Below are 15,369 nucleotides of genomic sequence, written 5' to 3'. Positions count from 1 at the left end.
CAATGATGGCATAATGTGATTATGTGTGGAAGAGAATTGGCTGTCTTTTACAAGAAGACTGAAGGATTGATTAGAACAGGATGATGCAGAAAAGTATCTCCTGTCGTGGCCAAGAGGAGATCGTTTTCAAAGGCTTTGCTTTGGTTTATAAACTCATCTGAATTGTGAAATGTAGATCCTTGAAGTATTTTGTTATTGAGTATAAATACGTTCACTGCTCTTCTCCTCGTCCAGCATCTCGCTCTCGTGTCGTGAGAGAAGTTCAAGTTTTGGGTGGAGCAGACCGACGGAGGGATTCTACAGTAAACATCTTTTTTCACTCAACAAACACAGAACTCGTCATTTTCTCTTTTCCCTTCAGATTTATTCCATCTTCAGGCTCGCACATGATCTAAATGAAAGTTTCTTAAGTTTGTTCCTGCCTGTGGTTTCATCTCCATTCGGAGCCCAAATTGAAGCGTCGTGTCCTGACCGGCTGGTATGCGTGTCATTGTGGTGGAGCATGAAGTTGATTTCCTGCCAAGGCAGATATATACAGCAGATCAGAGGTCGTATAAACAGGAATTCATAAATACACAGCAGGAGGGCCTATTTTTAGTTTATTATGGAGGCTTACATTTTTCTTCTGTTTTCCAGAAACAGATGATGGAAAAGCTCCGCTGACATGAGCTAACCTGCATTTTGTTCTAGAACAGTTTATCCTATTGAGAGTTGTTTGTTTTTGTGTAAAGGCCAGAACTTTTCCTAACATGTTTTTAATCATTAAGGCCTTCACATTTATTTAATGTTTCAAATGACGCTCAGTGCCGTTTCAGCCGTTTATTGACCGACACACAGAAGTGTCAGAAGTAAACACAGTATGAACACTTTTGTAGGAAGTAGTACAAGCACAAAGTAGTTTTGAAGTTCATCCTTTAATATAACAACTTTCAACAGGGGGAACTGTGGATTGTCTCGGTCACCTGTTTATACATGAAGCACTACATGTATGTACGTTAGGCAGCGGGCTGCTCGTCCATCTCTGTACTGTTTGATTCAGGTGACGAGGAAGAGGATGGTGACGGATGAAGCTAAGAGGAGATAGTGTGTGAGTCAGAGTGTGCGTCCATGCTAACATTGTTCCGAACAGATTGTACACATTTTTTGGATTGGATTGACGTGTGTGTTAACCTTTTTAAGCCACCAGGTTTACGCCCCATGTTTCGACTTCAACTTCTAATCTCTGCCCACATATTGATCAAATGCACTCTGCATGATTTTTTTTTATTTTATACTTCCTTTTGCACTTTTCTTTCCGGTGTGTTTTCTTCTGTGTTGACATTGTAGACTTGACATCCTCCCATCACTCCATGTTTTTCTTTGTATGTCATCTACTGTAATTCCAAACTTTCTCCCGTCCTGTGTTTGTTCCCGTCACCTCTCAGCTATCTTTCTTCTTCTTCCTTTTCTCTCTTTTTTTGTTGTTTTTTTTGTTGTTTTTTTTTAGAAGTTTGTGAGAGCGCACTCACGGAGACTCCAAGCTTTTCCGCACAAGCAGCCAAATTTATCCTTGTGGTTTTCCGCGTGTTTATTTTGGGTTCTCTTGAGGGACGACATATCTGCGGGAAAACCAAACGGCCTGGAGCGGGTGCTTTCCCTCTGGGGATCATCGTGGCGAAGAGGTAAAAATAGGAAAGTCTTTTTTTGGTGGGGATGGAACCAAGGACTTGGGTGAGCTTCTCCCGTGGGTCCCTTCTCTGTGAAAGCTGCGACAAGACGAGAAAGATCCTCACTCATTTATTCCTTTTGTTTGTTTTTTTTTCCATCTCTCTCCATTCAGTGGAGCATGAGAAAACAACAATTTAGTTCTTGTTTTAGACACAATAGAAAAGCACCAGAGCAGTCATTTGCCATTTCTGATCCCACTAGAAGTTCTCAGAACAATTAGCAAGAAAACAAAACATAATGACTTTACCCAGAATGCTTTTTTAACAGATTAAACAAATCATCCTCCTCCTCCTCCTCCTCCTCCTCTTGGCTCTGTATGTGAATCTCCTCAGGGAGGATTAATCTCTGTCATCTGTCTCTAAAACTCTTCTGCACGTTCCCTCATGCTCGTCTTTCGGCTGAACTCGGTGGCTGCCACTGTAGGATGTGTGAGTGGGTTGAGAGGAATTCTGAGATTGGAAAAAAAAACTCCTCCGCTCTGACTTCTTGGTTTGACCTGTGTTTAACATGCTGTCTGCTACGGCAATCTACTACTACTACTACTACAACTCTCCTACTACTGTTGCTGGAAGCTGCTCCTCTGCAGGGTGGGCGACCTGCTCACATTGCATCAGGGGAAATCGTGGGCGAGTAAATTGTTTTGTTCAACCATACTTTTTGTCCCCCAAACCTGCAGAAGTCTTTATGAAACCTCGCTTTGCTGATTTTGGACATCTTCCTGCAGCTGTCATCGGTATGATGAAGGTTCCTCCCTGAAAAGACCTTCGACCTTTGATAATTCATTCTTCACTTCAAGTTGCTGAAGTGAGTTTTCCAACCAGTAAATGAGCAGGAAAGCTCGCCTCGCCACGAAGCTGTCAACACACCAAAAAAATCCTTTGAGTGCTCTGGCATTCAGCGTTTTAGTGCTCCGTGTCGCTCTAAATTCTGCAGCTTAATCAGCGAATATTTTACATTTCTCAAAACAAAAGTCATTGATTTACATTCCTGTATTTTACCCCTCGCTTCTCTCTATCGTCACCTTTTTTATTCTTTGTCAAGAGCAGCCATCACACTTCATACTTAGCTCATAGGCTGTGCAGAAAATCTTCACATACAAACCAGCACCGATTCTATCCTGACAGAATCAAGCAGCTTAAAGGTTCATGCGGCATATATGCACAGGATTTCTGGAGCTTTTTCTTATAAACGTATATCTTTTTTAGAAGTCCATAAATGTGAGTTCACTGGTCACGAGGGGAACTTCAGAGCCTGGGAAAACCGTTGTTTAATCTGCTCTGTGGTTTTGGAGGCGGTTTCCAGGAAAATAAACAACAAGTGGGCATTTAGCAGGCGGAAAACAATAAGCTGCGACTAAGGTGCTTAAGATCAAATGTAGGTCACAGGAGAGAGTTGGACCCATATTAAAGACTAGAAAGCTGTGACCTCCTCAAGGGACTTAAATAGTCCTCCTGCCTATTGCTTGTTGTCTGGGTTTCACCTGAGCTCTAAAGGCTTCAAGAGGAATGGTATTCTTCTGAAGTGTGACAAAGTCATGTCACCTGTACGTCACCAATGACTAATATTCTGCCGACGCAGCCCGACCTTTTTGAGGGTTTAATATAGTTCCTGGGGGGTTTTTTCAGGTCTTCATTTCCTTGCAGAAATGCGCTCACTTCCTTTCTCAGGGGAAAGCGCCTGAGGTGGAAACGTAGATCGGTTCTGTGCACTTAATTGAAACAGAAGCAGTTTGATAATCTGATGAAATGTTGTAGCGCTGCATAAAGCGTGTTAAATGGAGGATCTGCTCCCTCTGTGTTGTAGTATTGACCAAGCGTACATCGACGAGGGAAGTGGAGGTTAACATTTGTAACCTAAGTTCCGCTGAGAAGCACTCTGAAACCGGGTTGTGGGTTCTGTCAGAGCTAAAAGTGCCATTTATGGACACACAGATCTCAACCTGTTTTTAAGCGTGGAGCACTGAAGCATTCTCTGTAGCCTTCAGGTATCATCCTCTGTCCTCATATGATGGACAGTATCTGCTCTCTGGGATTGGATTTGAATTTCTCTGTAATTCTGGTGAAGAAAGACAAGACTTCCTACTCCGTGGGGAATTCTCATCCGCTCTGTAAACGCGGTCTGTTCTTTGTCCAGAACATCCTGGAGTATCACCCGTTAAATCTGTGGATTCTTTCACGGTAGAACTGAGCTTTACTGCTGCTTTACTCGTGGGCTCACTTCAGCCATGAAGATTATCAAAAAAGGGAACAGATTTTTCAGGAACCAGGGGAATTGAGTTTGCTGAAATAACGACGACATGATGCAGATTTGTAAAGGGTAAAAAATTAAGTCAGGAGAGGAGAAGAAAACAACAGAAAAATGTTTGCTGAAAGGAGGTCAGTTCGATCATTTCTGAGGCGTTTGAGGTCGTCAGGGAATCTAAACGCTGATAGTTCTTCACCACACAGAGGGTCATAATAGATCTATAATGGATTGTCAGCTTCACTTTATGTTTATAGAGACAAATAAGTCATAGGAATACAATCAATGGGAGCAGCTATGTGATTAGCAAAGATAACGTTCCTCCTATTGTTGTACACACCAAAACCTGCTGCTATGTGAATACAGCTCTACAAAAAAACAGAAACCAGGACACTTAGCATGTTGATAATCCTGATGCTTGTGCACCACAGTTTACATGTCTATGCAGAATGTGCACACACAGATCACCAGTGAAGGGATCATTTCCCCGTTTGTGTCCCCTTCTCATGTGTAAGAACTCTGGGCAGAAATTTAGCTGGAAACAAAAAGAGGATGTTTGTGGTTGGCAGCAGTTGTTCTGTTGGCATCAGCAGATATTTGTATGATGCACAGAGGAGATATGTGGTGAACTCAGAAAGAAGTGTGAGGCAGTGAGAGCGCTGAGAAAACTGCAGAATAAATGCACAATGTATTGAAGGGTGAAAAAATCACAAAACTCAAACTGAGTTCTGTCGGGATCTAAATGACTGAAGTTTATTGATTTATTGATAATAATTGGTAATATGATGAATGCTGCTGCTCACTCTCTATAGCTGGTTGCTTTTAAGCAGCTTCATGTCCACATCAGCAGTGACCGCAGCTTTCTTCACTCGGGTGTGGTTGGGACAGAGCAGACACAGTGACTAACATGGAACATGCACAAATACAAACAAATGTACAGACTGCTTTTAAAATGTGCACGAGCTCTCATGCTGGAGATCACGAGACTCTTCAAGAGGGCGCTGCGGCCAGTGTGCATCTGCTTGTGTTTGCAGGAGAAGTTCATTTTCAAAACACAGTTTGGATGGTGTTTGATATACAAAGTGGTTGTGTGAAGGCTGCAGCTGTGATTGGAACCAGAAACCAGGAGAGCAGAAGAGCTGGAGAGAAGACATCGAGCTAACAGAGAGTATTTATGAGGAGTGTGTGGCTGCTTTTTAAAAGGGGCAACGTGTCGCTCGCACAAGAGGAGTGTTAGCTTAGCTTAGCATGAAGTCTACAAACAGCCGACGGAGCTTTTTCTCTCATGTTCTTCTTTTGGTTCTGGTCTCAACTAACTAAGTGTTGGTTTCAGCTTCATGTTTTGTACAGACACATGGTGGTATCAAACTTTTCAGCTGCCATTGCAAGAAAGAGTTCCCCAAGAAGTTAGGCAATTAGTAGTCAATTAGACATAATACAAATACTTGAAGCAGCCAGACTTTCTTTAAAATGATTAGAATTAAAACAGTCTCAAAAGCTGGCTGATAATTTGACCAAGAACCGACTTCGCACAAATTATACAATTTGCAATTCAAACTGTTAAAATCCTGTAAGTGACGCATGCAGGTCTGCTCATTCACATTGTAGACTTGATAAGGAGCAGTAAAATAATGGCAGGGACAAACTCACACCACACAATTGATAAGTTTGCAAAAATCAGTCAGACATTTGTAATGCTTCCATCATTTCTAACTTGACCTCAGAGTCCTGCACATGCTAAATTGATTGACTTAGCCGGTTCGCTGCAGTCATAGTTTGAGGACTACATGATCCAGCAGTTTTTTTTAAAGAGTTGGAAGTGCCGACAAGCTGTGGGAAGACGTGGAGAGCATTCCTAGAGTTCTATGCTGCAGGTCAGGACGAGGTCTCCGGCCTGTGACCTGGAGAGAGGATTAATGAGTTTTTAAGAGCAGTGTGTCACCTTAGATACCCTGTGTTTTGGTTAGAAATGCTTCCAGACAGATAAAGGTGATTTATAAGGACTGTGATCTCAACTTTTATTTACCTGTAAAATATTGTTTTGCTCCAAGTCCAAAAACCTTTGCACAAAATGACTGTTTCCTTTTAACCACATAACTTTTGTATCATTTCTGAGCAGATGACAGCGACTGGACCAGATGTGTTTTATGGTTCTACTGATCTAAAAGTACTCACGTCCCAAAGTGAGTCCTGATCTAGAGGATTGTAATTGTGTGGTTGTGTGTGTGTGTGTGTGTGTGTGTGTGTGTGTGTGTGTGTGTGTGTGTGGGGCCAAAGAGTCAAGGTCCCTCATCAGGGAATTTAATTACTTCATGAGACTCAGCGGCCTTTTCTCAGCCTGGAGGGAGGAGGGTTGGTGTCCACACACACACACACACACACACACACACACACACACACACACACACACACACACACACACACACACACACACACAGTGGCCTGTCACCTCCCAGGTCGGCTGCGGAGTGTGCTGTTTATTTTAGAGACTCTGTGTGAGAGTTAAAAATGGAATGTTTCAGCGACATAAAACGCTTCCTGTTTTGACGACTCTCTCGCTGAGCCGAACAGTCCCAGAGTTGCGCGTAATGACCGAGAAATGTGTGTGTGTGTGTGTGTGTGTGTGTGTGTGTGTGTGTGTGTGTTTGGGTTTAAATCAACTGTGTACATTGACTCATGGTTACACCCGCCACACTTGTCTTGTTGCACGTTTTACCCACTAGTCTGCTCGCCTGTGTGCACAGTGGTAGATTGTACTGTTGCTCTTGTTTATGTTCCTTTTCTGCCTGCACGTCAGTCATTGTGTGTACAACACTGATTTATTTTATATGTGCAAATGTATCTCTGAAATCATGTCAGGTTGTAATATTTTCTGTTTAAACAACTTAGAGCTTTGTTGTGCAACATAATATGGTAACCCTTTCTTTATGGTTCCCTATCTTGTACAGTGATTGCCTGGTAATTGTGTTTTATTATGGTGTAATATTACTGTAATTACAGGGCAACTACAGTTGAATTACAAAGATAAAACTTCACTATTACAGATAAGTTAAGAAGCTATAGTTATAGTTTTCAGCCTCCCCTCCTGAGTGTGAGAAGAAAAAGAGCACATTTTGGTGAAGGGGTGTGAGCTGTACGTATCAATGTGATCACATCATTGTTTCCGAAAAGCTTTTATTTTCCCTTTCTACATGTCTACACTTAAAGCAGCGTTTCTTTCACCAAATTTCCTCCCCGGGGGTTATCAAGTATTTCTCATTCTGATTCTCTCCGAGTTTCTTCACTCTGCAACAAAAGTTACAAAGCTCAACTTTCCGGGACCGAACAAAACAGTTTGCATTCGGACAAAAGGCCAGAACACATAAAGTGCGGCGTACGTGCAGACGGGGCCTAATTAATAACGCACACTGTCTTTGTGTAAGATTTGTAACCAGGCAGTTATCTCCATGTGATCCAGATGAATAATTAAAAACAGATAATCAAGTAATAACAAAAATCCCACATCCAGATGTCTACTGATGTTATTTCTGGCAACAGCCATGACTGTTTTCTGTCCAAATCACTCACAGGTTTGCCGACCCTTCTGCTGACAAACCAAAGAAAACATAAACTTCTGCAGGGAGAAGTGAGCTGCCGCAGACGAGAGCTGACTTCATCGACGCTCTGTGACATTTGTGAAAAACGGCTCTGTGGAGTTACAGGTGTTTGCAACAACAAAGGGAACCATAACACACCTAGCAACCACTGCATGCAGAGAGCGCAGCTCAAGCCCACCGCTGAGACAAACCAACATACAGGCGCTTCGTATAGATCTGTCACATGTACACGTCGTGCTATCTGCGATGAAATCTGCACACACACACACACACACACACACACATGCAGCCTGCAAGAAGATGCACTTGTGTGCAGCGACATGTTTAGTTTTTCTCTTTCCGTCATTTGACACTCGTCGCTCTCACCCACAGCTCCTCTCTTTGTCTTCTCTCACACTAACACACACACACTCCCCCTTTTCTTTCCCTTCCTCGTATGTAATCCCTGCAGCTGTTGCTCTTACTCACACTGCTGCCTCCTCCAGACAAACACTCAAGTGTGTGTGTGTGTGTGTGATTGAGTGTGTGAGTGTTTCGAAAAGGAAAAGCTACATTCTGAATGAAGGAGTTGGTACAGAAAAAGGCGAGGGTGAGATGTGAATGAGAGGATGGGAGATGGAGTAGTTTGATGAAAAATTCCCCCTCCGGTTGCCCCCCCCCCCCCTTCCCCCCTCTCCCCCGCTTCCCCCCTCCTCCCCCCTCCTCTGAGAGAGCCTCCATCCTCCCCTTTCTCCTCAAACCCATTGTGTTCCCTCTTCACCTCCTTCCTCCGTCCATCCATGTCCGCATCCGCAGCAAGTACGTGCCCTGAATTCGGATATCACAAATCTATCAGCCGCATCTGACTTCATTGGGAATGTGAAATGGAGATTTGGCTGTGTGCAAATACAAACTAAATATACACCAGGAGTGTAACGTCTCTGTCGAGTGGAAAGAGTTCATTTCTGTCGTGTTCTGCGCGAACAGTCTGATAAATTAGACATGTTTCCAAATCACAGGAAATCGTTTTTTAACTCTCATTTGCATTTATTTCTGTGTCTCTGCTTCTTTAGTCGAAGCAGAAATGGCTCAAAAACACATTTAGTCAAAGTTTTTATTCAGCTCTGTATACTCCATCAGAACGTCTTATCGGATATTTGAGCCGTTAGGAAATCCCCCACACGTCTTTCTCATAATGGAAATAAACTACAACGCATCCAATGATTTCATTAACTTTCCAAAACCAACAATCTGACCTTCCCTCCCACTTCACACTGCTGTTGGCAAGCTCTGCAGAAGTGAGAAAGTCAAGCAGGTTTGAACTTGTCTTTCTTAAACTCTTGGATAAGTCAAGAAACAGCCACCTGGTCTCTTGACTCTTGGACCGTGGGTTTGGATTATTTGTAGTTTGAGTAGTTGTGGTTTCTTCTCACTTGGTTTATTACCTCAGCAAATGTTCTCCTTAATAAGTTTATGTTCTCTTTGGGTGGTTTTAAGTCTTTTTTAAATAAGCCATGCTGTTGACTTTAACTGTCTTCTCACTTAAAGAACACGAGAAGATGAATCATGGTCATGTTTACTGAGGGCATGACTATCCCGTGATTGACGAGCCGCGACAAAGATTAGCACCCCGATCATCGTCACATTAAACACGTGCATGCACCATTAAGCAAGTGGTGGCATATTTTGGTCAAATGTTTCCTAAACCTTCGTTCCTCTACAGCTCCATCCTCTCATCCAAATACACAGACGCTTTCAGCAAAAAATAAAATAAATATAAATAGTGGACCACGAAATTGATGGTTTATTGCGACGAATCAGGACTGGGCACCTTGGATTTTTTTCACTACTCATCTTGTTCAGTCTGGTACATATTAGTCTTTAATTACTTGTTTATATTGTTTAGTTAATCATTATTATTTAATGTTTACATTCTACAGAGAACTATTAAACATACCTGGCCAATAAAGCTGATTCTGAAAATCTGAATTTCACGTCCCTCAACTCTAAGTGTTGATCAAAAGCTGCTCTTCGATATCTGTTCTTAACCACGCTGCTCATGACGACTAACTCAACCTCAAAGGGCTCCAGGTTAAAGTCCCCTTGCTCGCCAAGGTGCACTCAACGTCTTTGATTCTTGCTGCTTAATAAACCAAAAGCTACCATTCAATCCAGTCTCTGATGGTAAATATTTCAACCAGGCGCTGGGTGTCATTGCACAACCTTCTGTCTCTGTTTAAATCTCCTTCAGGTGCTGTCGCTGTGGTCACAGAGCTGCTGTAAAACTCAGTGTCATTTTAATGGACCGTATCAAATGTGCATGTCATATCCAGATGTCTAAATTCACGAATGCTATCACACAAAAGGCCTTGAATTCAAACCCATCTGTTCATACTTGCGTCACAAATCGATCAATATCAGTCATTCAGTTGATTTTCTGAATATTGAATGATCTGTTTGTGTTGCATCTCCTCCCCCCCCCTCCTCTCATGCTGCACTGTCTGACCCTGTGCCTCTTACAACAGCTGTATTATGTTGGACAAAATGAACCATCCTGGTTGAAGCTTGTGTACGTCACTGGCAGCATCATGTACACACCGGTGTTTGGATGAATTTGTGGTTTATTTACATGGAAGTTAAGCCTTAACAACAGGCTGTTCAACACACTGAAATATATCTGTTTGTGTGGACTGTTGTTAGGGGCGGATTCAGACCCGCTTTCATCCGTTTGCAACACAAGCGCTGATGTTGCTTTAAAGTTTAAAGTGCTGCACGTTTTCTGTATGGTACATTGGTACAATGTTTCCTGCTCTGTATTCATGATGTCATCGACGAGTAAATCCTGGATACGCCTCATTAGGAGTGTATGAAGGAGTGAATGGCAGCTTTGTCAGCGCGACTCTGGACACATCCTCTGCTTCATATTTAAAGCGTTTTACTGTCAGTGCAGCAGCTCTACATTCAGATGACCTCATGCAGTTTGTGCTATAGGTTCAGAGCTGTGTGTGTAGTTGTGGTTGAAGTAAAAGACGTGACCCGTGTTGGAAGGCTGCAGCCTGAGAGGCCAGAAGCACGCCACTTAACCTCTGCGTCACACTGAGTCCTCACCACATCCATTCAGCATTAAATCCCCCAACATATGGATGCTATAAATTCAAACAGACCTATAAATTCTTTAGCAATGCGTTTCTTTCTTCTTTTTTTCTTTCTTTCTTTCTGTGAGGTTGTTCGGACTCCTTTGGGTTCTCTGCTGGCTTTTTATAAGAAGTTAAAACCGTAATTCTTCCCCCCCAAAAAAAGACAGCTGGCATGTGAAAGGGAGTGTGATAAAGACGAGGCGTTCAGTCTGACACTGAGATGGTTCACGCAGCTCTGTTACTGTCACATTTTTGATAAGAAGTAAGAAGCGTCAACTGACTTCATGTGCGAGCTCGTCTTTCAAGAAGTCAAATTTGCCAGAGAATGGTTATTTTTATGAATGATTATAGTCTTGACATTGCATTTCATTCATGGCTAATAATAGAAACAATGTACTCTGCAGATGCTGCTCGAGAAAAAAAAAACCTCAGTGCGGCTTTCAATATATTAGCTCAATAATTGTGGTCATTAAATTGATGAAAAAGGAAGTTCATGTGGTCGGAGTTTATAAGGCAACACATTTTAGGCTTAATGACACAGTCTGTGAGGAAACGCTAATTAAACAAGAGAAGTAAACAATGCGTGTTATTAATGTGTCAGAAGTGAGAGAGTGAGTGCTGGGAAGTCTGGGAGTATTTCATGACATCTTAAACTAACATTCTTTAAGTAGGTCAAGTAGAGAAGTGATTCCCAGCCCTTTTCCATAAACCTCCTGATGTAATGCTGACCTACAAAACAGCAGCAGCTGCAGGGATCAGGGGTCTGGACCCCATCTCTTCCCCTCCTTCTTCCTCTTCCTCCTCCTCCTCCTCTTTTTGTCCCTCGGCTCCTTACCCTTGAGTTCCTTTCCTCAGTTTCACTTTTACCCCGCTGGAATTCACCAATCCTGTTACATCCTTTTTTTGCAAGTATTTCTGTCACCGTGGTTTACCTAAGTCCTCAACAGTCCGAGTCGCCCAATCTTCACTCGAACCATCACCGCACTTGTCAAAACTTTGACTTTAACTGCACAGTTTCCCTTTAAACACACGTTGATGTGTTTGCCTTTATTATGTCACTCGTGCACAGCTTGTTGGTGGATTGAGCCAATCGTGTTAATTGAAGTTTTTCCCCATGTAAGGTGTTTGGAAAAAGTAGATTTTCAGGTTTACATAACAAGGCCACAGTATTGACATCTGGATTTCATTGCAGTGGTTTGAAGTCCCCATCACTGGATAGATGGACAGAGTCATACCTGATCCAGGTGCTGATACCAGCTGAGGAGGCAGCAGGGAAACAGAAAAAGAACTTTGATGGATATCGCTGCAGACACTGAAAACAAAGTTGGTGGCAGCACAGTAAGTAAGAAAAAATGAGAGATGTGTTTCCGGGCTCGGCACCAGCTCAGAGTCATTTTCTCTTTTTCTCCCTTATCTGCACACTTTTTTCATATTCTGTAGACATATTTGTTTCCGTGTGGACAGCCAAAGAAGTAGAACCCGTGGACTTTAATCAAATTCTGAATCCCGTCTGCAGTCATCTGATGTCTATTAGGCTTTTGATTAATCCCCAATGAACAGATATCTGAGTATCAGCTCTGGGATGTTTCCTCTTAAGAGCAACTCCATTCTCATTTCTGAGGTTAAATGAGGGCTACGCACAGAAAATGACCTCTGAATTGCAACTCCTTTATTCTAAACTATCCCGAACTACACTGAAAAGCCTGACAAAGATCATCATCTGAAATGATAAATTGTTGTCAGACTATAGCCGATGGGTTCTGAGATGCCTTTTCCTTCTTGCTCCTTTTTGGACTCCACCAGCTCCTGAGAGTATCTGCCTCTTGGCTTAGCCTACTTTAGCATACAGCAGGTTTATTGACCACTACTTGTTGTTGCAGACTGGGTTGATGAAAAAGACTGAATCTGAATCAAAACAACGGGTTAAAAGACTCCAAAAGAGTCTGCAGTGTTCGGACGATAGAAGATAACTTTATTGATCCCCAATGAGAAAGTTGTGTTTTTACACTGTGAATCATGCTACACACACATAGGCTGATTCAGTACACATGCACATGTGGCCTCACATGTAAATGATTCTATTCATGGATCTTACCCAAAAAAAACCCATATGATTTGTTTTTAAGTCAAGTTTCTGGATATTCATGAACTCATGCTCTTGTTTTATTCTCCTTCCTCTTAAACCGATCAATGCTCTGTAGCTGTTATTCACTGACTTGGTCTGTCTGTCATTTGGGGCTAAGCATGTAATGTTGGTTTGCCAGAGCTCTCTGCATGAAAAAAAAAGTTGCTATATCTGAGTTGATTACAGATATTTACAAGCTAGAAACCCTCCAAAGTTTAGAAGGGGCGCGCTGGATGGACTCTTTCAGCAAATTCCACCTCTGACTGCGTCTCAGGCACATCTTAATCCTAGTTTACTTCAAGCCCCAAATCAAAACTGTCATCAAACTGAACCTCGAGTTGTGTATTGATTTAAGGAGATTACATTTAAAGCCACGGTTGTTTGTTGTGATTTCCACATGTGATTGGATGTATATGCCCATCTCGAATTAAAAAAAACAGTAAATTCACACTGTTTTCTCTTCGTGATTTTTATCACGTTTTAGTTTTTCCAGATGTTCTCGGAGGGATGAATAATAAGGGGGCATGGAATAATCCAACATGTTGTAAGTTTACTGTGCTAAGATTTCAATGGTGCTTTGGGAATCGCGTGATTGACAGGACAGTCCATTGTCTGTGAATTTGTTCCGAGTGTTTTAGGCCTCGGCCATGTGTTTCTCTTCCCAACAGCAGAGCTGATTAGTGAGATTTAGCAGACAAGGCTGGTAACCAAAACAGAGGAGGGGAGTCGGAAAACACACAAGACAACACAGTCACACACTGTTCACTGTGTACAAGCATCCCACACATACACACTCCCACGCACATCTGGAGGCATCTTTCTGCGTGTGTGTGTGTGTGTGTGTGCGCGTGTGTGTTAGAGACAGCAAGTGTGAAATGAGTTTAGTCAGATAGAATGACGAAGAAGGTGTGTGACAGTTTGTTTGTCGGCCCTGACGGAGATGTGTGTGCGTGTGTTTGTGTGTGCGTGTTTGTAATCACAGATGAAGATGCCTTCTCTGTAGCTCAGTGGGTAAAAACCACTGCTGAAGGTTAAGGGTTTGATTCCCAAGACTCACTTACAATGGGTACTTGTGTGCGTGGTTATACAGTTGTTGTGTAAAGTTGGAGCGGCTGTGGCTCAGTGGACGAGTCAGTCATCTTTCAACAGGAATGTCGGGAGCTCCTGTAGCCACATGTGGTTAGTTTATACTGACGGACACTTTACACAGCGCAGCTTGTGCCATCAGTGTGTGTGTGAGGTGTGAATGCGGAGGAGTGACCTGCGTTGTAAAAGCACTCGGAGTAGTCAGAGTCTGTAATGAATAATACCTGCAGGGATGTACACTCTGCTTCTCGGTTTAGTGTTCAGTCTCAAGATGTAGGGAGAAAAATAACCATCATGCACAGATACTATATCTTCAAGCTCGACTTACACACAGTAACAAAGCATTTTACTTTATGAGTTTCCTCCTCTGTTCTTTTGTCGATGCTTGAAAAGACACGTCTGACCTCTTCTAACACGAGGATGAGGAGGGTTAACATCAGCTCAAAGAGTCGATCTGCATTATGTGTGTATAGATCGACCCAGCCCTCCGAAGAGACCTCGCCCTTGGATTCAGTCATTTTAATTATAAACACACTCTGCTTTTGGACACAGGTTTTCTTCATGCACACAGTCCTTATGTTGCAATGCGTTTGACAGTGATGCACAGCATTGTTTTACACGGACAAAATGAGACTCAGATGTGTTGAGCGGCTCTGATAAACAACCTGCAGCGAGCCAGCTGCTTCATCGATTGAAAAGCCTGCAGATTTGACCTCTTACTTCTTAATTAAAGAAAGGAATTTTATTAAAATATTTCATCCCCGGAGTCCAGATGAGAGTTTAGGGGTCTTACTGTGGGAACTACAACTACCTGTTGCTAGTTTGTGAAGGCCTGTAACCTATTTTTCATCTAAGCCCTTAATAAAGAAACCTAGGAGGGAAACAAAGTCAGACAAACAACCGACTCATAAAATACGCAGATGTAGCTCTGCACTGTGCATCTCCACCTTGATTCCACCGATCTTGACTCATCACGCATCATTTTCTTTGGAAGCTGTGAGAGAAGCCTCAAAACCACCATAGAGGGGAAAAAACAGTTCAGTTTTAATTAGCGTTTGCTGGTTTTTTTTTTTCTTCTACATCTGGGCTTGTAAAGCTTTAAGTAAGGATTGTCGATGGAATTTAAAAAAAACAGTAGATGTTGGATGGTTTTCATTCCAAGCTCATACTGTATGTGGTTTAGATCTACGCTCCATACTCAAATTGTCACGAGAGTTAGCGTAAATACAGCAGTGAAGACTCGTTCATCTTAACAGTGTGATCCGTCGTAGATGTTAAACAGAAACTAAAACACACTCAGTCTTTTTTCTATTAGAGCAGAAAAAAAGACAAATTCTATCTTTGCTTTGCAGCCAACTCTGTATCTTGTCACGCTGCTGTTAGAGAAATATTTATGGACTTTAAACTCGACAGTATATCTCTGGCATATGAACAGTTATTGAGCAACTTGTTCTGAACTGTGCATTTGCAGAACATGCCGGACCTTTGCAGCTGAATA

The 15,369-nt window shown here is 42.4% G+C and overlaps 1 protein-coding gene across 1 annotated transcript in view; it reads left to right on the top strand.

Annotated features, from left to right (window-relative positions):
• Window positions 1–15,369, top strand: part of hdac7a (histone deacetylase 7a) — a 64,190-nt gene that overhangs the window by 7,825 nt on the left and 40,996 nt on the right. The window lies entirely within an intron of this gene.

The sequence above is a fragment of the Symphodus melops genome (assembly GCF_947650265.1).
Source record: "Symphodus melops genome assembly, chromosome: 13".
Classification (NCBI taxonomy): domain Eukaryota; kingdom Metazoa; phylum Chordata; class Actinopteri; order Labriformes; family Labridae; genus Symphodus; species Symphodus melops.
The sequence above is the reverse complement of the archived record's forward strand: the minus strand, read 5'-3'. Positions and strand labels throughout refer to the sequence as shown.